The sequence below is a fragment of the Bos indicus genome, chromosome 1 (assembly GCF_029378745.1).
Source record: "Bos indicus isolate NIAB-ARS_2022 breed Sahiwal x Tharparkar chromosome 1, NIAB-ARS_B.indTharparkar_mat_pri_1.0, whole genome shotgun sequence".
In the NCBI taxonomy this organism is placed as follows: Eukaryota; Metazoa; Chordata; class Mammalia; order Artiodactyla; family Bovidae; genus Bos; species Bos indicus.
In genome coordinates, this window is record NC_091760.1 from 129,214,982 (window position 1) to 129,239,543 (window position 24,562).

Sequence of the window (24,562 nt, forward strand, 5' to 3'; positions counted from 1 at the left end):
ATCACCTAGCATCTGAAGATGCTCTTCAATAATTTGACCAGCTGAATGATACACTATATAATATACAATTAATACACTTAAAATATGTTAGTAGTTGAGGTATATCCTCCCAGAACATTGTATTCTTAACCTCCAGTACCTTGGAATGTGGCCTTATTTGAAGATAGGGTCTTTATGGAGTTGGTGATGGATAGGGGGGCCTGGCATGCTGCGATTCATGGGGTTGCAAAGAGTCGGACACGATTGAGCGACTGAACTGAACTGAATCAAGTAAAGTGAGGTTATTAGAGTGGGCCCTAATCCAAAATGACTGGTGTCCTTATGAAAGGGGGAAATTTGCACACAGAGAGGGACAGACATACACACAGGGAGATCACCATATGAAGACTGAAGCCGTGCTTCCACACCTGAGGAACTACCAAAAGCTATCAGGGAGACTTTCAGAGCAAGCATGGTCCTGCTGACAATCTGATTTCAGACTTTTGGCCTACCAGTGTGAGAAAATAAATCCCTGAAACCTATCTCTGAAGGTTGAATCAAGCCCAGGGAAGAGAGCCTCTCTGCCTAGAACAGGTCTGAATGTGGCAGCGGGCTCATCCCTGCTCACACGTTGGCCTTCAAACAAGTACTTCATTATGGACTCTGGAAGAATTATAGCCACTCTGGGTTGTCCCCATGCTCGTCTGCTCTTTTATTAGCCATCAACACAAATGAAATGTAAATAATTTGCAACTGTTGGGAAAAATAATTAATCTTTTTTTTTTCCTTTAATTAAACCCAGGGGCCTATTCATTAGAAATGTGTACAAAAGATATGCCAGGAGCTCACCCAATGCTTCAGATTCACGTGCCACTCGGCTCAGTGGCAGACAACAGAATCTAGAGTCATAGTTGCTGGGTTTCCGCCCTGGCTTAGTCACTTGAGGGCTGATCCCCTGAAAGTCTGTTGGCCACTCAGAATCTCAACTCTCTCAGTTGTAAAATGGGGATGATGACGCCACCCATAGGGTTGTCATGCCATTCAGGTGTCCTGGGCTGGATACATAGCCCCTGACTTTTCATCACTCAGATTCACCCCTGCTCTTTGGGCAGTGACAATGTCTTCAGGAAAGGTGCTTTATAATTTTGAGAAGTTGACGCCTCTTCCTCATTAGTGAGGATTTTCCTCTCTATTACTACTACTGTTAGTTGAGTACCTACCACACATCAGGTAGTTAAGATACATTCTTTAGTCTTCCCAACAACCCCTCTAGATACCCCTTCATATCACTGTACAGGTGAGGACCTGAGTCTCAGAGGGCTTTAAACATTCCATTTTTAGAAAATAAGAAGGTTCATTGTCCTAAAATTTCTTCATTCCTCTACTACTTTCTAACTTCTTTCAGATCTATCTCAACTTCTGTTTTGTCAACATTGATAAACATTTGCATCTTGATGAGTAACCCAAATGAAATCTTTGTTTTGTGTATAGATCAAATCCTCAGGGTTGCAAATCAGTACTTAAAATTGACATTATTTTGATTATGAGGATACAGTTCATGGCTAATCCAAGTATTGGGCAAGAATTACTTTTCCTTCTTAGAGGTCCACCAGTTCAAGAACACCATTCCTTGTATCCAGACCAGTTGGATTCTTGATTCATTTATTCCATCAAATGGCTGAGTTGTCCTCCATTTTAATTTGCATCTTATTTGGAACCAGCCTCCTTTCTATATTTTTGGTGTTCTGAACTTAATGACTGTCTTTTTTTATTTTTGTCAAGTAATGAAACACAGAAATTCCTCCCCACATCCTGACAATATTATAGATTTTAATCTTTCCGTACATTACTTTTCCCTCATTTGTAAAATAGAGACACTTCATTGGAATAGTGTGAAAAACTGCATGATCATTTAGTCAAATCTAGTACCCCTGGTACAACGAGGCATTTAAATACTCTCAAGTCCCCCTAGCTCATCTCATGCTCTGAGTGGCTGAGATGTACCTAACACTTCAGAGGTGTTTAGCTCAGCTTCATTCATTCAACAACTATCTATGGAGTACTTACAATGTGCAAAAAGAGTCTAAACATTGGCAGTCAAATGGGGAAAAATGTCGCTGAAAAAAGCATTTGACAAAATTCAACATCCATTTATAACTAAAGCCACTGGCAAATAAAGAGTAGAAAGAAACTTACTCAGCTAAAGAATTTTTATAAAAACCTATAGCTAACATCATAATGATTAAAGAGTGAATGTTTACCCACTTGGTTTGGAAATGAGAAGGTTAAATTGTTTTTATTCTCAGAGAACATGCTTATCAGTGAAGCATATTCTATGGAATCTACAAACGTGCCACTAGAACTACTATATGAGTTTATGAAAGTCACAGGTTAGAAAGTTGACCTATAAAAATCAATTGTATTTCTATGTATTAGAAATAAACAGTTGGAAGTTTAAATTTAAAAATATGAATATTATAGCATCAAAAACACAAACATTTAGAAATAACTTTCACAAAATACTAAAAAACTTTCACAAAATACATGTAAGATCTGTATATTGAAAACACTAAGATATTTCTGAGAGAATTTAATGAAGACCTGGAGAGGTCTTAGTTGTAAGATAGGCAATGTTCACAATTTAGTAAACTTGATATAGTTAAGATGTAAACTTTGTCCTACTTGATCTGTAAGTGTCAGTGCAACCCAAGTCAAAATAAAACGGATAAGAAGCTAATCCTAAAATTTATATGGAAAAGACCTGATATAGTCAAAACAATTTTGAAAAGAAGAGCAATGTTAGAGGACTTAAACTACTTGATTTTAAAACTTCTTATAAAGCTACTTTAATCAAGACAGTGTGATACTAACATAAAGATAGACATATAGATCAAAAGAAAGACTGAAGAGTATAGAAACAGACATACATACATATGGTCAATTAACTTCTGACAAAGGTTCCAAGATAACTCAATGGGGGAGAAGATAATCCTTTCATTAAATGCTGCTTTGGATATCCATAAGCAAAAACAAAACAAAACAAAACCCTTCAATCCTACTTACCACACATCACACACAAAAAAGTGTCTCTAAATAGATCATGGTCTTAAATGTAGGAGTTAAAACTACAAAACCTTGAAAAAAAAAGTATAGGAAAAAACCCTGAGAGTCCTTAGGTTAGGCGAAGATTTATTAGAAGGGACAAAAGCAAGTATGAATTATAAAAGATAAAATTGATTCATTCAACTTTATAAAAGAAATAGGAGAAAACATTAAATAAGCACATCCCATAAAGGGCTTGTATCCAAAATTTAAAAAGAACTCATGCAAAACAAAGACAAATAATCTGCTTTCAAAGGGGCAAAAATTTGAACACACTTATCACCAGAACAAATACATAAACAGCAAATAAGAATGAGAAGAGATATTCAGCATTAATAGTTATCTGAGTACATAAGCTAAAGCCACTGTGGGATATCACCATGTCACTGCTGAATGGTTAAAATGAGACTGACAACACTAAGTTGTGATGAAGATGTAAAGCAATTGAAACTCACCCATTGCTGGTAAGAATGTAAAATAATAAAACCACTTCGAAAACAGTTTAGCAATTTCTTATAAAATGGCTCAGCAACTCCATTCCTAGTATTTGCCCAAGAGAAATGAAAACACAAATTACATAAAAACCCTTGCAGGTAAACTTTCATAGACTTTTTGTTCAGAATTGTGCCAAAGTGGAAACTAAAGTGGCCATCATCTAGCAAATGGATAAACAAATTGCAATATATCCATATAATGGACACCTACTCAGCAATGAAAAGAAATCAACAACTGATCCAGATGACAAAATAGGGGAATCTCCAAAGTATTTCACTGGTGAAATGAAAGAAGTCAGACACAAAAGACTACATGCTGTGTGATGCCATTCATATGACATTCAAGAAAATGCCAAAGTATTGGGACAGATAACAGATTGGTAACTGCTAGAGTCCGCTTGCCAAGGAGTACAAGGAACTTTCTGGGATGATGGAACTATTCTGTATCTCAATTGTGGTGATGGTTACACCTCTGTGTGCCTTGTTGAAACTTACCAATATGCATATTTAAAAAGAGTGAATTGTATTGTGTGTAAATTATACTTCAATAAATACGGGACAACAACAAAGGCCTTATTCTCAAGGGACTCTCAGAGTAGAAAAGGATCCATGAAACCAGGATAGTAAGAGATAGGTAGGAAGAGGAAAAGAAGAGTACTATGGAAAAAGAGAGGAGAAGCACTCATCCAACCATGGTAACCCAGAATTAACTCCTGGAGAAAGCAGATTTGAAGTCAAAAGCAGGAGGAATTAAGCAGGGATACAGGATATGGAGGGTCCCAAGCAAAAGAACATTGCATGGGCAAGGACTCAATAGTAAAGCACCTGTTACACCATGGGGAGTGGGTGGAGGGAGGAACACGAATAGTTACATTTGGTTGGAGACTATAGTTTGAGGGGCAAGGCCAACCAAGAGGCGGGACTGATGGATATCATCTACATCAACTAGGGATTACTGTCTTGCACACAATCATCCAAGAACTGCCTCCAAACTCTGTCTTCAAGCTACACTGGAGAACCATCTCTTTTCCAGAAAGAAGTAATAGATACCGACAATGGTGGCTTGGCCATAATTTCCTATTTAATCTCTTCCCTTCCCTGACAAATGTTTTGTTTTGTGTTTCAACAGACTGAGGCCAGTCAGCACATACTTTGCTCCATTTGGTTGTAACTTCAGAACTGACTTCTTATCAGTTCATAAGACAACATCCCTGTTGGCATTACAACTCCTCTCGAGGTTGAACCCTGTCCTTTCCACAACATTTCAGCCTCTGGAAAATGCCTGCATCTTTACATCAATATAGAGGAAACACCAGTGTGATATTTCTGCTCCATTTACACAGAAATTAGGTCTTGCCCCCCTCCCTCAACGTGCCTTTAACTAGAGCACAGATGCACCCTGAGAATACTCCTCGGCTCTTGTCTCTCTGCTTCCACCTCTGAAACACTGCATTAACACTCAATCTAAGCCCCAGCACCAAGTGGCTGATGATTCATCCTTTGAATCTTCCTATTTATACCCTACAGTTGACCCTCTGGCCATTGCCAGGCAACTTGAACCTCAGAACTACAATATTTTCTCCTGGGTAAAAGTGCATTGTAAGTAAAAACATACCATACTGCTTGCAAAATATTCCAGTGAGGTTACTACATCCTACTAAACAGGTCACTCTAATGACAGGCTGTTCTTTTGCTTGTTATGTCCAATTTTCCCTTCTCACTTCATCCCCTGGTAGAGCTGCCTAGATCAGGGAATCCGTGGGTGGAGTAGGCTGGGCCAATTAATTGGATCTTTAAACTTTCATTTAAGAGGCTGAGAAACTATAATGTGTTTGGTAATGGGTACTTGAGGTGAAAGTTCATAAGGAGTTGGGGCTGGTGTTCATGTAGTGATCACCCAACCCAACATTTAGAAGGAGCTGGAAAGCTATTAAAATCCAAGAAAGCTAATCAGCCAGGAGACAGAGGATCTGGGAGCCAACATACAGAGAGAAGAGAAGCACCCCAAGAGGCTGGTGGGAACATACAGGCTGCTCCCCACTCCTGTTCTCCAGTCCAGGTCCTGCTCATCACACCTTCACTAACTTGCCAGCCTGCTTGCTGCAGGGTGTCTGAGGCTGCCATGTGAAGCCTGTCAGTAATTCTTCCCCCAACCATAATTTTTGAAAATTTGTACTAGTTTGAGTGGGTGTCCGTTCTTACAATAAAATGCTTCCTAACTACAATAAATGTCATAGCATTTCAAAAAGTATTTTTATTCCTTGCTTGGGAGTGAGGGTGGGATAGGATCTCTGTCTCGGTGGAGGTAAGCCTGCCTAAGGGCAAATCTGGTCCTGTGCTTCCCTGCCTTGGGTCCATCAGCAGTTCTCCTAACCACAAGATCACGGAAGCCACCCAAAGACTCTGGCTCCCTGCATGACCCATGGCTTTGCCCTCATGGTGTTGACTACCCCTCTCCTCATACTCCTTTCTTCCTGCCTCCTGTCTGTTCAACCTCCCAGATGCCCCACCTCCTCCAATGGCCTTCCTCTGAACCCTTCATCCTCCTGCACTGCCTGCTCTCAGGTTATAGGACTGCTGCATTGCCATTAACTGGTTCCTTGCCTCTCCTTCCCCCAATTCATGGAGAGGGAGTATCCTAGTCACAGTGATGTCCACAGGTCCTGGCACAATGCCCAGCACCTTGACAAATGAAGTCAGCGTTCATTTGCTTTCCCAGCACCTCCAACGCCTAAAGCAATTAGCAGCACTTCAGTTCCAATGAGCAGGTATTCTGACATCACCCAAATAGAAAGAGGGTGTGTCTCTCAAAACAGGGTGGCATTTGCCATCACTTAATTAGTGGCAATATATATCTCTTGCTAGAGGTACCAATTAGAGAGTTTTAAATGCAAATCCCATATGTGTGACTCACACATGGAAAGATTCACAAAAGATGAATCTTAAGTTACACTGTTTTAATTGGGTTGAAAAAGTGAGGAAGAGACGGTTGAGTCATTAATCCTTATCTACTTGATGGCTGCAATCAGTGTGAGTGGACCAGCGCTTTCCTTCCCTTCCTCTCTCCTTTTGATAGGGACAGAGTAAAGGGACAAAGCAGATCATTCTACAGTTAATCTCATTAGAAGACCTAAGTAGGAAAAAAAAAAGTATGGGAAACCCCTGTACGTTAATGATTATTCAAGAAAGCAGGTTTACTTAACCACAAAACCAAGCAGGCTTGCTTAGCAACAAAACTCTGCAATAGAAGCAAGAGACAGGCCCCAAATAGTAAAATAATGGTGGCAGGAGACCCACATCCTGCCCAGGAAGGTACGTTAATGACCCCTAGGATATGCTCTCTGCACACATAAAAAACAATAATTTATGGAAAGGCGACATCTCAAAGTCAAAGACCCTCACTGTACTGAGACCTGAAATAATTTTTCCACAGTGCCATGACAGTCCTGGCTGGATCATGGATCAGGGACAAAACAACTCCTTTATCCAACCTGGGAGAGGAGCTGATGATGGAAGCATGACATCTACTCAAGAATGAGGAAGAAGGTGGTTTCTTCCCTCTCCCCACTCTTCCTTTGATCATAAAACGGTAGCCCATTAAGTTCTCAGGGCATGGCATCGCTCACCTACCTGTAAGCCTCACAAGCCTCCTATTCTAATAAATCACTTCTTATCTATCATCTTGACTCTCACTGAACTCTTTCTGTGCTGAGACATAAAGGGCTGGAGCTCCTCATAGTCCCCCTACCCCTGAAAATGCCATCTGATGGTTTCACTTTCCTTCTGTCCATCTTTCCATACATGTATCCACCATTCCTATTTTTTCTTTCTTTCCGTCTGTCATTTGCTATCCATAAATACTCAATTGTTTAGTGTGTGGGTTATCTCAAAGTCATGAACTAAATTGCCCCAGCCTGAGGATGACCCATATACCACTATTCCAGTGCATACTGGCATGTGGATCAGGAGAGAGGCTAGCAAGCTCTGTGTGTGTACAGGAGAATTGTAGAATCTCACAAAAGTGAGATTTTTCAGTTGTCTCTAAAGAAGCCATCCAAATAAAGCCAATTACCCAAAGCTTGCCCTAAGACAGATCTTGAGATTGGGTTCAAGGGGTTCTGGGCTTAATGCCATGGTCCTGACACTATGTAACCAATAGATTATCTTAGTCAGTTCTTTCAATCTATCTAGACCTCTGCTTGCCCTCCTTTATAAAATGGAGGTAATACCAATCTCACAGGGTTATTGGGAATGTTGACTAAAAACTTATTCACAACTTAAAAGTTCAGAATTATGTTTTATTTTGCAGGAATTTTTAGGACATCAAGCCCAGGAGGCAGCATCTCAAGTAACCCTGAAAGGGACTTCCCTCGTGGTCCAGTGGTTAAGACCCTGCACTTCCAATGTAAGGGACAAGGGTTCAACTCCTGGTTGGGGAACTAAGATCCCACATGCTATGTGGTGTAGCCAAAAAAATAAAAATGCTATACAGTCAAGTCACCCTGAGAGAATTGCTCCTAGGAGGCAAGGGGGAAAGCCAGGAAACATAGGAGCTTTGCAACAAAAGGCAGGTAGTCAGAGCATCAGAAGATTACTCTCAATTAAAGATAATTAATTAAACCACATATCTCAAGTTAAGGAATTTAGTGCTCTTCTATGTATAGAAGAGTGCAAGATCTAGACTCACTGACATCACTCCTTTGATATGCACCTCAGCTATCTGGGGCCAGTGCCCTGTGCTTTCTCATCCTGAGTTTCCCTAGGCAGCAAGCACCTTAGGGAGGTGGCTACAGTCTGATAGCCACTAGATGGCAGGTACTCTCCCTGCTGAGCTTCCTTAGAGCTTTCTGGCTCAAGTTGGAGGGCTGCAATCGCTGATGACTATGACATCCTTTGTTTACTGATATGGCAGGCAATATTCCATTTATCAGGAGGAAGATAAAACAAGGTGTCAGATCAGAGCTGACTCAGTGGAGATGAGCATCTTACATGTCCCCAGCAGAGGCCCTTTTGATTCTGAATCTCAACACCCACAGCCTGTCAAGACCCACATGGGACCCAGCATGCCCCCAAATAGATGGGGAAACAGTGTCAGACTTTATTTTTTGGGGCTCCAAAATCACTGCAGATGGTGACTGCAGTCATGAAATTAAAAGACGTTTACTCCTTGGAAGAAAAGTTATGACCAACCTAGATAGCATATTGAAAAGCAGAGACATTACTTTGCCAACAAAGATCCATCTAGTCAAGGCTATGGTTTTTCCAGTGGTCATGTATGGATGTGAGAGTTGGATTGTGAAGAAAGCTGAGCACTGAAGAATTGATGCTTTTGAACTGTGTTGTTGGAGAAGACTCTTGAGAGTCCCTTGGACTGCAAGGAGATCCAACCAGTCCATTCTAAAGGAGATCAGCCCTGGGATTTCTTTGGAAGGAATGATGCTAAAGCTGAAACTCCAGTCCTTTGGCCACCTCATGTGAAGAGTTGACTCATTGGAAAAGACTGATGCTGGGAGGGATTGGGGGCAGGAGGAGAAGGGGACGACAGAGGATGAGATGGCTGGATGGCATCACTGACTCGATGGACGTGAGTCTGAGTGAACTCTGGGAGTTGGTGATGGACAGGGAGGCCTGGTGTGCTGTGATTCATGGGGTCGAAAAGAGTCAGACACAACTGAGCAACTGAACTAAACTGAACTGAATAAACACTTTACTTGTTTCACTGATATCCATCTTCATGAGAATTCTTTTCTGCAAAACTGAAGGGCCAAGGCCTTTTCACTGACCTCTGGTCTAATGGCTAAGATTTGGTGCCCTCATCACTTCAACCTGACCTCAGTCTCTACCTGAGAATGAAAACCCTGCTTCAAGCCGCTACAGGCTGAGGCTACCCGAGATCAAGAAGATGGGGGGAAGAGACTGTGAAAGTTTAATGTTCCCATCAATTGCTAGAGCCAACTGGATTTTCCACACAAAATGTCTTACCTACTGAACAACATTATCAGACTGAAGTGTGCACTAAATTGTTATATCTATAATTCCCCAAGATTGTTATTACTTCAATGTCTCATTCTTCACTGCATTTTAGCATCTCTAACCCCTAAAACTAGCCTGTAACTTACTTTAGAATTGGTGCTACTAAATATGTGTCTACAACTCTTTCTGTAATAGCCATTGTTCAACCACAACCACCATGTAACCAATTAGGAATGGCCATTCTGGAGGGCCTACTATGTGCCAGACTTTATAGTTGTGATCTCATTAAATCCTTCCAACTGCGCCTGTGAGGGCTGCAAGGACACCATTTCATAGATGATGTTATGGAGGCTCAGGAAGCTTCAGGAAATCATACAAGGCCATGGTCTCTAATGGAAGAACTGAGGTTCCCATTCCTTGGGTCATTCCTCTTCCAACCAGAGGTCAAGGCAGCAGCACATATTTGTTTCCATTCCAACCCTGGGGGTTGAGTCTTGGACCAAGTGCTCTGAGTGGACACAGAGTTCTCCAGAATAGAGTTCTCTAGAACAGCCAGAGTTCTCCAGAGACATAGAACCAGTGGGAGACGGAGAGACAGAGATAGATAAAGAGGTAGAGTATACACATACATATACAGATATATGCACATGTGCATATATATATGCATGTATGTATGTATATGAAAGTGAAGTGAAAGTGAAAGTTGCTCAGTCATGTCTCTTTGTGACCCAATGGATTATATAGTTCATTGAATTCTCTGGGCCAGAATACTGGAGTGGGTAGCCTTTCCCTTCTCCAGGAGATCTTTCCAACACAGGGATCAAACCCACGTTTCCTGGATTGCGGGCAGATTCTTTACCAGCTGAGCCACAAGGGAAGCCTATGTATGTATATATATAAATATATACATATAAAGGAATTGGCTCACAAAATTGTGGGAACTGGAAAGTCTGAAATCCATGAGGTAGGCCTGCAGGCTGGAAGGAGTTAATGCTAGTCTTGAGGAAGTCTTGGGCTTCCCTGGTGGCTCAGATGGTAAAGAATCTGCCTGTAGTATAGGAGACCTGGGTTCAATCCCTGGGTTGGGAAGATCCTCTGGAGAAGGAAACAGCTACCCACTCCAGTATTCTTTCCTAGAGAATTCCATGGACAGAGGAGCCTGGCGAGCTACAGTCCATGGGTCCCAAAGAATCGGACATGATTGAGCAACTAACACACGCATGCACACACACACACACACTTGAGGCAGAATGCTCTTAAAGCCTTTCATGTGATTGGATGAGGCCCACCCACATTATTGAGGATCATCTCCTCTACTTAAAATCAACTGCCTGGAGACATTAACCACATCTCTAAAATGCCTTCACAGCAACACCTACATGAGTGTTTCATTGAATAACCAGGTATTATCACCCAGCCAGATGGAAACATAAAACAACCATCATACTCACTGAAGAATCTTTTAAAATGTTATATTCAAAATGAGTGAGAAGATTGGATGCAGCAGTGCAAATTCCTTTTAACCTCAGATAGAAACACAAAATTCTTGTTTCTATACTGGCAAACTAAAAAAAAAAAAAAAAAAACCTTTGTGGCTTTTGCTATCAACTTCGTTCTAGAGGGTAGCCAATGTGTGATACATTTTTATTGCAAATTCCATTTCATGCCTTTGATCCCAAGATGTTCAGAACAATGAATGGCAATTATCTGGTTTACAGTATATTCACTGCAAAATGCTCACCTGCTTCTCAGTGCTTCTGAAAGAAAGCACTGGCAGGTCAATTTCACTTCTTATTTATGTGGATTGTTATCTGCATTTCTCCAGCTCTGGCTTCTTCCCAGGAAGTTGTGAAATACCAGAGGTAGAGGATAGGCAAGAAAAGCCTCCTTTCCATCACCACCAAACACACAATCACCATAAAGCCACAAGCCAAATGCCCTAGGTCAGTCTCAGGATCAGCCCTGAGTATCAAGGTATCAGACAACATGGTCTATTTGCATTCAAATTTAATTATCTGCTCAGCTCAGGCACCACTGACTCAAGAAAGCATTTTTGACTTCCTGTTCCTCTCCAACCTGAAAAACACCACCAAACTGAATTAGCTCTCTCCTTGTCCTCCCACAGCCCCCGGCCTATCCCTGGCATAACAACGACTAAACCAGGCTGTAAATACCATTTTGTGTCTTTCCACTACCAAATGGTAAGGAAAGATGCCTGTATCTCTAATCCTAGTACATCAGTTCTCGAAGGATAGCCCAGGAACCCTGAGGGGTCCCTGAGACTCTTTGAGATTCACAAGGTCAAACCTATTTTCATGCAGTACTAAGATACTATTTGCTGTCTTTTCTTTCCCTCTCTCTGCAGTTTTCCAGAGGCTATATAAGAAGTACCATAACAGATTAAATCCAGAAACAGATATGAGAATTTAGCTGTCTTCTAAAAAGCCAGACATTTGTAAAAATGTAAAACAATGGTACACTCCTCATTATTTTAAAATTTTGGATAATGTCATTCTTTTTTAATAAAAAGTATGCCATTTTCATCGACATGTGATAGGTTTTTAAATTATTTTAACTGAATTAATAGATATATATGTTAAATTTTATTACCTCTAATTACTAATGAAATAAATAGTAATAGGTGTGATCCACAAAAACTAAAGCTCAGGGGCTGTTAATGATATTTAAGAATGTTAAAGTGGAGGCTTCCCTGGGTGGTCCAGTGGTTAAGAATCTGCTTTCCAATGCAGGGGACACTGGTTTGATCCCTGGTGGTGGAACCAAGATCCCACACGCCACAGGGCAACTAAGTCAGCACACCCCAACTAGAGAAAGCCCATGTGCTGCAGTGAGGACTCAGTGCAGTCTAAATTAAAAATAAATAAATAAAAATAATGTTGCAGTGTTCCGAGACCAAAGAGTTGGCTGTGAGACCTGGCAGTGGACTTAAAACACAGAACCTACTACTCATATAAGAATAAAAGGTGTGAGCTGAGGAACTGAGGGGAGAGAGAACAAAGAGACAAAGTTGAAGGAAGGAAGAAAGAATACCTGAAGTTGTTGAGGACAGAGTCACATAATCAATTCTTAGATTCAAATTAGTTAGGTGAAAGTCCATTAACATGGTGACAAGATCAATCTTTTCTCTGGTTCTGAAAGACAAGCAACGGATTGACTCAGCAGTTTGCACACCAACTGTTGCAATGCAATGGAGGTAACAGAGCCTCTGATTTTTCTGGAAAAAAGAAAGAGGAGCATCCTCTCTTGCTGTATGAACTTGAGCACATGCTGTCAAGAGAATAACTGTCTGAAATTACAATCTTTATATCACTTGCAACATGGTTGGAGAAACTGCCATAAAAAGAAACAAACTTCATAAATCATTCCTGCAAAAGGCATCAAAGGTTAAACGCATCACGATGAATTTCTGAAATAAATCTGGACTCTGAATTTTCAGAGAGCTGGGGAGGCAATCATTGTACCTCAATAGAGAAATCATGATCTCAGCAATTTTAGAGGGTAACTCCACTACTAAGGTATCAATTTCCCCTGGAGGTAAGTAGAACAGGTCTTTGGCAACTGGAAGAGTCTCTCAATGTTTAAGGCACCCTTCTCAAAAGAAATCTAAGGGATTTCTGATCTGACGATTTCCAAAGACCCTGAGGACCTGATATATGGCAGGTACTCAACAAATGTAATTAAAAGATCAATGAATGAATATGCTCTTAGTGTCAATTATCTGCACAAAGACCCACATAGCACTCTACATGGAACCACTATTCCCTCACAATTATAAATTTTCTTAACCAAGATTTCTAGTTTCAATATATTTACTTCTGAATATGAACAATTTACTTCTTTGATGAACAATGCATAAAAATAGGGGAAAACAACAGAAAGGGAAAGACGGGAGATTTCTTTAGGAAAATTGGAAATATCAAGGGAACATTTCACCAAAAGATGGGCACAATAAAGGACAGAAATGGTAGAAACCTAGCAGACATAGATGAGATCAAGACGAGATAGAGAGAATACACAGAAGAACTGTACAGAAAAGATCTTAATGAAATCGATAACCATGGTGATGTGGTTAGTCACCCTGAGCCAGACATTCTGGAGTGTGACGTCAAGTGGGCCTTAAGAAACACTGCTATTAATAAAGCTAGTGGATGCAATGGAATTCCAGTAGAGCTATTCAAAACTCTAAAAGCTGATGCTATCAAAGTGTTGCATTCAATATGTCAGCAAATCTAGAAGACCCAGCCATGACCACAGGACTGGCAAAGGTCAATCCTCATCCAAAGAATGTTCAAACCAAACATTCAAAAACCAGAACAATTGCACTAGTCTCTCATACTAGTAAGGTCATGGTTACACTCTTGCATGCTAGGCTTCAGTATTACCTGAACCAAGAACTTCTACACGTACAAGCTGGGTTTAGAAAAGGCAGAGGCACCAGAGATCAAATTGCCAACATTTGCTGGATCATAGAGAAAGCAAGGGAATTCCAGGAAAACATCTACCTCTGTTTCATTGACTATGCTAAAGCCTTTGACTGTGTGGATAGTAACAAACTCTGGAAATCTCTTAAAGAGATGGGAATATCAGACCATCTTACTTTTCTCCTGAGAAACCTGTATGTGGGTCAAGAAGCAACAGTAGAATCCTGTATGGAACAACTGATTGGTTTAGGATTGAGAAAGGAGTACGGCAGGGCTGTCTGCTGTCTGCTGCCTTGTTTAACCTATATGCTGAGCACATCATGAGAAATGCCGGGCTGGGTCTGTTACAAGCCGGATCAAGATAGGTGGGAGAAATATCAACAATTTCAGATATGCGGATGATACCACCCTAATGGCAGAAAGTGGAGAAGAACTAAAGAACTTCTTGATGAGGGTGAAGAAGGAGAGTGAAAAAGCTGGGTTAAAACTATTTCAAAAGCTAAGATCATGGCATCCAGCCCCATTACTTGATGGCAAATAGAGGGGGCAAAGGTAGGAGCAGTGGCAGATTTCCTCTTCTTGGGCTCTAAAATCACTGCACACAGTGATTGCAGCCATGAAATCAGAAGACGATTCATTCATGGCAGGAAAGCTATTGAAAACCTAGAAAATGTGTTGAAAAGCAGAGACACCACTCCGCTGGCAAAGGTCTATATAGTCAAGGCTATGGTCTTCCCAGTGGTCATATATGGTTGTGAGAGCTGGACCATAAAGAAGGCAGGACACCAAAGAATTGATGCCTTCAAACTGTGGTGCTGCAGAAGACTCCTGAGAGTTCCCTGGACAGCAAGGAGATCAAACCAGTCAATCTGAAAAGAAATCAACTCTGAATACACATTGGAAGGGCTGATGCTGAAGCTGAAGCTCCAGTATTTTGATTACCTGATGTGAACAGTCGACTCCCTGGAGAAGTCCCTGATGCTTGGAAATATTGACGGCAGAAGGAGAAGAAGGTATCAGAGGATGAGATGGCTGGATGGCATCACCGACGCAATGGACATGAACTTGGGCAAATTTCAGGAGATGGTGAGGGACAGGGAGACCTGGCGTGCTGCAGTCCATGGGGTCACAGAGTTCAACGTGACTGGGCAACTGAACAACAACAACTTCTGAATAACTTTGGTTGATCAAGAGAATGTTGGTTTCCACGTATACTGACATTACTTCTGGGGACAACTAAGCAAGGAAGAAATAAAGAAAAGCAAAGCAGATTGATGGACAGGTAGATAAAGGACATTGGCAGAAGATAAACATCAGCCTAGAACAGTTCAGTATGGAAAGAGAATTCAGTGGAATTGAGAAAGGAAGTTCCCAGGAGGAACTCTGACTTATGAAATCTAATTGTCACAGAACATTTGGTGGGAAACAAGACACACATATCATCTGTAACAAAGCACATAAATGTATGAGCAATGAACTGATTTAGGGTTGGGAAAGTCTACAGGATTCTTCTGAGTACAGAATGATAAATGGAATTAATTGTGCAGAGTTCATTATACTGAATTTAAGGTGGCTATTGATGGTGGATTATTTGCAGTGCTGCATATTAGTGAAAATGGAGAGATTTATTTTTAAAAGTTACACATTAATTCCCAATATCATTTTCTCATATCCTTTTTTAAAAATAAGGATTGAATTCCTCAACAGTGATGCTTCCTCCCGTTGTTCATTTCCAAGAACTCAATCCACTTCACAAAGGGCATGGGCAAGCCCTCCTCTGCTGCCCTGCTGGCGTATGACCTTTGTCTCTTTCTTTTTTTTTCTTTTTTTTTTTTTTAAATTTTATTTTATTTTTAAACTTTACATAATTGTATTAGTTTTGCCAAATATCAAAATGAATCCACCACAGGTATACATGTGTTCCCCATCCTGAACCCTCCTCCCTCCTCCCTCCCCATACCATCCCTCTGGGTCGTCCCAGTGCACTAGCCCCAAGCATCCAGTATCGTGTATCGAACCTGGACTGGCAACTCGTTTCTTACATGATATTTTACATGTTTCAATGTCATTCTCCCAAATCTTCCCACCCTCTCCCTCTCCCACAGAGTCCATTAAGGTGTGCTGGTCCAGGCTCTCCAAGAAACAGATCCCAAGACCCAAGATGGGACTCAGTGTGCAAGAATTTTATACGGGAACATGTAGATTTGACCTTAGTGCAAATGTATTCCCAGTGCAGGAGAAAGGAAAGAAAAGGTCCAATGGAAGTGTCTCATACTGTCCTGCAGCCTGTGTGGGACTATACAAAGCCAAAGCCTTTGGGCTTCCTCCTCAAGCCAAAGTGGGCAGTGAGAGCAGACCCATGTCTCCCAGGACACTTGGTGTCCCCCAGTGGCCCCACACTCCATAGGAACAACTGATGGAAGATGTGGTCAGATACTCAATTCCTAGCCCCTGGTTTTGTGAGAAAGGAAGGGCAAGGATGTTCAGCCCCTGAATCTGTTACTTGCTCGTGTCTTAAAGATGAGCCCCTTACCAGGTATAATTGACCCATTCAGATGTCCAGGAAGCCCTTCCCTCTGGTTGCCACTTGAAAACAGGAAACAACTTTTAATTTCTTCCCCAGACATGCTCCCCACCAAATGGGCACCATCTCGGAAAACGGCACCATTATAGATGCTCAAGCTAAAACCCCAGGAGGTGCCTTCATTCCTGCCTTTTCCTAACCAATAGTCCCTTCATATACACACAGAATCCATCAGCAGGTTCTGCCATTTCTACACCAACATATTACAATGTGGATGGAACCTCTCTTTCTTCTACCTGCCATGATCCTATCCCCAGCCAATACCATCCTTTGCCTGAGCCTCTGCAAGAACTCTCAACTTTATCTTTGTGTTTTCACTCTTTTCCCCTATAAACTCTTTTCCACAGAGCTTCTGGAGTGATGGTTTCAAACAGAAAACCTGATAATAAAGCAGGCCATGGCTATTTCTGCTGAGATCCTCTCAAAGCGGCCCATCATACTTGGAATAAAGTTCCAGTTTCCTCCCATGACCGATTAGGGCCAGCCCTGACTCATCTCCCATAACCTTTTCTCCCCCTCGATGCCCCACCCACAGTGGTTTCCTTTTTATTACTTAAATTTACCAAACTGGGTCCTACCTGTGATACTTGCTCTTCCCACTGTGTGGAATACTTTGCCCCAACAGCATGACTAGCTCCTTCCCATCACCTCAAAGAGCCCCTTCCTGATGACTTCATCTCAGCTATCTCTCCCTGCCCCCACAACCCATCCTTTAGTCTTTCCATCACAGAAACCACACCCAGCATCACCTTCTGCAAGACTCTGTGATTGTCTGCCCTCTCCAGAAAGGGCACCCTGTCTGTCTTGCCCTTCACTGCTTCTTCTGAGCTGAGACAGTGTCTGGCCCAGAATAGGCTCTGATAAACACATACTCAGTGAATAAACTGGAACCATCAGGACTGTCAGTGACGTCGAGGAAGTATCTTTTTTTAATTAATTTTTTAACTGGAGGAAAATAGCTTTACAACACCATGCTGCGTTTCTGCTGTACAACAGTCATAACCATATATTTATATGCAGACCCTCCCTGTGGAGCCTCCCTCCCCTCCCCCATCCCACCCTTCTAGGTCATCGCAGAGCACAGGGTGAACTCCCTGCTACACAGCACAGCTTTCCACTAGCCATCTATTTTACACGTGGCAGTATGTATATGTCAATGCTACTCTCTCAATTTGTTCCACCCTCTCCTTCTATTAATGCACAAATATGGAATCTAGAAAAATGGTGCCGATGAACCTGTTTGCAGGGAAGGAATGGAGACAGATGTAGAGAACAGACTTGTCGACACAGAGAGGGGAGTTTCTGACAGGAGCCCCCTCCTGTCGAGCCCTTTCCTGGCTCAGCCCAGCTCCCTCCAGCTCCCTCCCGTCCCCACACAGAGTTCTCCCCGCCCCGCCACCAGCTGGCATCCCAGCACTCTGCTTGCCCTCCCCGCTGCCCCGCCCCCACCATCACCTGGCCCCATTGGTGGGTGATGCTAAGACTTTCTCCGTCTTCAGGCTCTCATTTTCATCCAGAGGAAATCTGAGAACTCCAAAGGCCTTTTAACCGCCAGAGGATACGGCTCTCAGAGGAGGAACTCAGGGGCAAGGTGGTGATTTTGAGAATGACTTCTCTGACTCACCTGTGCTTTGACTTCTTTTTTTGTTTTTTATTTATATTTATTTTTTCATTTGGCTGTGCTGCACAACTCGTGGGATCTTAGTTCCCGGACCAGGGACTAACCCTGTGCTCCCTGCAGCGGAACTGAGGACCACTGGACCACCAGGAAGACCCTTGATTTCCTCTTTAACCCTAATCCCAAATACACACAGGCACGCCCAACCCTCACAAGCTCTTTCCACAGCAGCCACAGCCTGAGCTGGCAGAGGCCAGCAAACAGGGCTCACCCCAGCACTGGAGAGGGCAGGCCTGCTCCGCACGGCTGCTAAGCAGACTGCTGAAGCCCCAAGCCAGAGCTCTGGCCATTTTCCCTCCACAGGGAGGTGGCTCCAGGCCTGAAAAGTGACACAACCAAAGGCAGAGCATCCCCATGCTTTTGTGAAGGGTGATTTATGTTTATAAGAGCCTGGCAGCCCCTTGTCTTCCCTGTGCCAATGGGCACACCTGCTCCTCCACCCCTACAGCTTTATAAAGCAGCTTCTGTCTACACAGGCTGAGGGACAGGATCCAGAAACAAAGCTGAGAGGGGACCTGGAGCTAACAAGGTGTCAGGACCTGCCCCCACCTCCCCCGGCAGTGAAGGCTGAGGCCTTGTCTCTTTCTCTGCAGGAGTTTAGCAAGCCCCACCCCGTGAGCTGGCATGCAGTTCTGAAATCCTCATAAACCAAGCTCTTGGACATGCCACATACACCAAGCAGGCACCCAAGCCTCACAGCCTTCATGGCCCCAGTCACAGGTGGATCCGGATTCCTTCGGGAACATCTGAGCTGGAGTCAGTGCTGATGGGGACACTCCTTGGCTCCAGGGACTGTCGCTAGGGGTTGTACCTACCAAGCTCTCTTTCAATACCTGCTGGATTCATAAAGTATTTATGAATCTACATTGGGTACGTAGATTACCTCTAACTCCACTGAGCATGGAGTGGGAGAAAATGGGATTTCCGACAGCACAAGGAAAGAGAACTAGCTATGAAGCATAGCTTTATGATATGGGGCTGCTTCATCCTGGGGGCTGAAAGAGACCATAGAGTCATCCCCCTGAAAATAACTTTCAAAATGGTTTCCAGCCACACTTAATGCTGCTGCTGCTAAGTCGCTTCAGTCGTGTCCAACTCTGTGCGACCCCATAGACATAGCCCATCAGGCTCCCCTGTCCCTGGGATTCTCCAGGCAAGAACACTGGAGTGGGTTGCCATTTCCTTCTCCAATGCATGAAAGTGAAAAGTAAAAATGAAGTCGCTCAGTCATATCCAACTGTTCGTGACCCCCTGGACTGCAGCCTACCAGGCTCCTCTGTCCATGGGATTTACCAGGCAAGAGTACTGGAGTGGGGTGCCATTGCCTTCTCCTGGGGCTGGACTAATGGAATGTGAACACTGTTTGCCCACATACACGGCGGAAGCAACAAGTAACAGTTTCAATCAACAAGTATCTGCTTAATGAGTAACTATTGAATGTGGGAGGGACGATGCTAGGTATTGGAGAGACAAAACTAAGGAAGTACACTAGTAATTAAAATAGGATCAGTGCTGAGAAGGACAAACACAGGATCCCATGTGGATACATGTCAAGGGAAGTGACCTGTTTGAAGTTGTTGGAGGGACCACTCTTCAGCAGAGACAGGTGAGCTGAGATCTGACAGTTAAGAGAGAGAGAACATTCCAAGAGAGAATCACACAGGGAAAAACCAAGAGAAGCACAGTTGGTTAATGTGAGAAAGAATTACAAAGAGACAATCAGGTGTGCTTAGGATGATAAGGGTGGCTTCTTCTTGGAGAAGTTCCCAATGGCATAAGAAAATGAGAACAAGATTCAGAACTATGTGATTGGGAGACTCAGATGTAATTTTGTAGAAATTCAGCAGAAGGGGAGCTCAATAATGACCTTCAGGAGATGGAGGCTGGAGCTCAGCTGGGTCTTACATGATGAGCTGGGTAGGTAGAGTGGTGATGGAAGGTCAAAACCCTGCATACCTACCTCCGTGGCTCCCTTCTCTTTCATCTGTTGATTCATCTTTACTGTACATATTATATATCATGTCCCTCACAGAAGTGACTCCTGTGTGTCTGCTTTCCATCCCCACCACCTAGGCCAAACACTGGTCCCTTAAGCATTCTCCCTACTGTGGGCAGAGTGACCTGTAAAATACAGGTTGGTCCACACCATCCCCTGCTCCCCTCCTTCTAGTAGCTCCTGTAAATAAAGGAGCTCCCTTCCTTCGAGTAGCTCACCCTGTGAATAAAGATCACACTCCTTAGCCTGGCCCAGGGCTTCTCAGTCTATAATCTCCATATGCCTGACTTCTGCTCTCTCTCCAGCCCTGCCTGTAGTCCAGAGCTTCTCTCCCATCAATTCCCGAGTCTCTGGGGAATCCATCACTCTTGCCTCATGACCTTGTTTTGTGGACCAAAGGTATCCTCAAACCCCACACTCCCATGCCACACCCACTCATGTATCTCTTCCACACACTCTCCTAAAGCTATTTATATCTGTAAATGACTTTCCCCCCCAAAAAATTACTATTCCTTTGAATCTTCTGAAGCCAAGCAGCTAAATGTTGCCCAAACATTTATTGAGCACCTCTGTGTTTCCAAGCCCATGTCAGCCACCAAGAAAGGCATGGAGGCAGTCATGGGCCTTGCACTGATCACAATCTAATGTCAAATGACATCACCACCAGCAAGGAAGCTCTTTCTAAGAAGGTGCAGGAGCTGCCATGTAAAATTAGATCCATGTATGTAGTTGTATCGGAGAAGGCAATGGCACCCTACTCCAGTACTCTTGCCTGGAAAATCCCATGGATGGAGGAGCCTGGTAGGCTGCAGTCCATGGGGTTGCTAAGAGTCGGACATGACTGAGCGACTTCACTTTCACGTTTCACTTTCATGCATTGGAGAAGGAAATGGCAACCCACTCCAGTGTTCTTGCCTGGAGAATCCCGGGGATGGGGGAGCCTGGTGGGCTGCCGTCTATGGGGTCGCACAGAGTTGGACACGACTGAAGTGACTTAGCAGCAGCAGCAGCAGCAGCATGTAGCTGCATGTCTGACTCTGCTGCTGCCATTCTTGGGCTGTTGTCATCCATGTTTCCATGAGTTGAGCACCTATGCTGTGTGCCAGGAATGGTGCCAGGAATGGTACCAGGCTGTGGCGGGAGGGGTTTCCTGGGACATAGACTCTAAGACATAGTTTATTGTGCAGCATATTTTGTTAGCAGTGGCCCTAGGGTCACAGATGTGGAAGAGAAGGAAGAGAAAGTAGGAAGGGCAGAGGGGAAAGTGATGCAGTCTCAGTGACCCCCCTCAGTGATGCTCTAGGGCTTAATGGCCCTTTCTGCATTGTCCTGGGTTAAGCTGAAATAGATAGGCCTTCAGACTCTTGCATCCATCAGTCACTGGATGGGGACATTCCAGGAAGGAACATGATTCTCTGTAGCTAAGGCAGGGCCTGAAGGGGCTGAAAGCTGGAAGCTGTTTCTGTCAATAGTTCTCGCAGCAGTTGGGGCAACTGGTACTTTACTGAAGAGGAGTCTGGGTGACACAACATGGGGTTCACTACACAGCTGCTTTCCATATCTCACTTTGGAAACTCATGACAACCTGAGAGGTAGATATTATCTCTGTTTTACAGACGCGAAATTGAGACATGGAGAGAGTATCCCACGACTAAAGTTCTACAGTTGGATTTGAACTTAGTTCTGATTTTGCAGCTTATGCATGCTAACTGCCATGTTCATTCCTACCAAGCAAGTGCCCCTCCCTGATCAGAGCCTGGACTTACAATAGACCAGGAAGACCTCCTCTTCACTGAGATAACCATGTGGATGAAGGCGGAAACAGCATGTTCAGATCAGCCCAGGCACAAGTGGGCTGGACCATTATGTCTACTCACCTGTACCTGTGTTGCTAGGATGGGGTCTCATCTAAGCCACAGTCAGGACCCCAGGGGATGGTACCAAGCCTAGGACTCATTGCTGTTCAGTCACTCAGTTGTGTCCAACTCTTTGTGACCTCATGGACTTCAGCACTCTAGGCTTCCCTGTCATTTGCCATCTCCTGGAGCTTGCTCAAACGCATGTGCATTGACTCGGTGATGTCATCCAACCATCTCATCCTCTGTCGTCCCCTGTTCCTCCTGCCTTCAGTCTTTCCCAGCATCAGGGTCTTTTCTAATGAGTCAGCTCTTTGTATCAGATGGCCAAAGTATTGGCACTTCAGCTTCAGCATCAGTCCTTCCAATGAATATTCAGGATTGATTTCCTTTAGGACTGACTGGTTGGATCTCCTTGTAGTCCAAGGGACTCTCAAGAGTCTTCTCCAACACCACAGTTCAAAAGCATCAATTCTTCTGCACTCAGCCTTCTTTATGGTCCAACTCTCATATCTGTACATGACTACTGGAAAAATCATAGCTTTGATGATACGGACCTTTGTTGGCAAAGAGATGTCTCTGCTTTTTCATACACTGTCTAGGTTTGTCACAGCTTTTCTTCCAAGGAGCAAGAGCTTTTAAATGTCATGGCTGCAGTCACAGTCTACAGTGATTTTAGAGCCCAAGAAAATTCCCCATCTATTTGCCATGAAGTGCTGGGACTGGATGCCACGGTCTTCATTTTTTGAATGCTGAGTTTTAAGCCAGCTTTTTCACTCTCCTCTTTCACCTGCATCAAGAGGCTCTTTAGTTCCTCTTCACTTACTGCCATAAGGGTGGTGTCATCTGCATATCTGAGGCTATTGATATTTCTCCCTGAAATCTTGATTCTGGCTTGTGCTTCATCCAGCCTGGCATTTCACATGATGTACTCTGCATGTAAATTAAATAAGCAGGGTGACAATATACAGCCTTGATGTACTCCTTTCCCAATTTGGAAGCAGTCCATTGTTGCATGTCTGGTTCTATTGCTTCTTGACCTGAATACAGGAGGCAGGTAAGGTGGTCTTGTATTCCCATCTTTTGAAGAATTTTCCACAGTTTTCTGTAATCCACACAGTCAAAGGCTTTAGCATAGTCAATAAAGCAGAAATAGATGTTTGTTTGTTTTTTTTTCTGGAATTCTCTTGCTTTTTGTATGATCCAACAGATATTGTAAACTTGACCTCTGGTTCCTCTGCCTTTTCTAAATCCAGCTTGAACATCTAGAAGTTCTCAGTTCATGTACTGTTGAAGCCCCGCGTGGGGAATTTTCAGCATTACTTTGCTAGTATGTGAAATGAAAGCAATTGTGTGGTAGTTTTAACAGTTTTTTGGCATTTCCTTTCTTTGGGATTGAAATGAAAACTGACCTTTTCCAGTCCTGTGGCCACTGCTGAGTTTTACAAATTTGCTGGCATATTGAGTGCAGCACTTTAACAGCATCATCTTTTAGGATCTGAAATAGCTCACCTGCAATTCCATCATCTCCACTAGCTTTGTTCGTAGTGATGCTTCCTAAGGCCCACTTGACCTCACATTCCAGGGTGTCTGGCTCTAGGTGAGTGATCACACCATTGTGGTTATCTGGGTCATTAAGATCTCTTTTGTATAGTTCTGTGTATTCTTGCCACCTCTTCTTGATATCTTCTGTTTCTGTTAGGACCATACCTTTTCTGTCCTTTATTGTGTCCATCTTTGCATGAAATATTCCCTTAGTATCTCTAATTTCCTTGAAGAGATCTCTAGTCTTTCCCATTCTATTGTTTTCCTCTAATTCTTTGCATTGGTCAGTTAGGAAGGCTTTATCTCTCCTTGCTATTCTTTGGAACTCTGAATTCAAGTGAGTATATCGTTCCTTATCTCCTTTGCCTTTCGCTTCTCTTCTTTTCTCAGCTATTCATAAGGCCCCCTCAGACAACCATTTTGCCTTTTTGCATTTCTTTTTCTTGGGGATGGTTTTGATCACTGCCTCAGTTCTTCAGGCACTCTATCAGATCTAATCCCTTGAATCTATTTGCCACTTCCACTGCATAATTGTAAGGGATGTGCTTTAGGTCATACTTGAATGGCCTAGTGGTTTTCCCTACTTTCTTCAATTTAAGTCTGAATTTTGCAATTAGGAGTTCATGATCTGAGCCATAGTCAGCTCCCGGTCTTGTTTTTGCTGATTGTATAGAGCTTCTCCACCTTCAGCTGCAAAGAATATAATCAATCCGATTTTGGTATTGACCATCTGGTGATGTCCATGTGCAGAGTCATCTCTTGTATTTTTGGAAATTGGTGTTTGCTATGACCAGTGCGTTCTCTTGGCAAAACTCTGTTAGCCTTCGCCTTACTTTATTTTGTATTCCAAGGCCAAACTTGCCTGTTACTCCAGGTATCTCTTGACTTCCTACTTTTGCATTCCAATCCCCTG

The 24,562-nt window shown here is 43.1% G+C and overlaps 1 protein-coding gene across 2 annotated transcripts in view; it reads right to left on the minus strand.

Annotated features, from left to right (window-relative positions):
• Nucleotides 1–24,562, minus strand: part of CLSTN2 (calsyntenin 2) — a 745,907-nt gene that overhangs the window by 466,510 nt on the left and 254,835 nt on the right. The gene's annotated exons all lie outside the window — the stretch shown is intronic.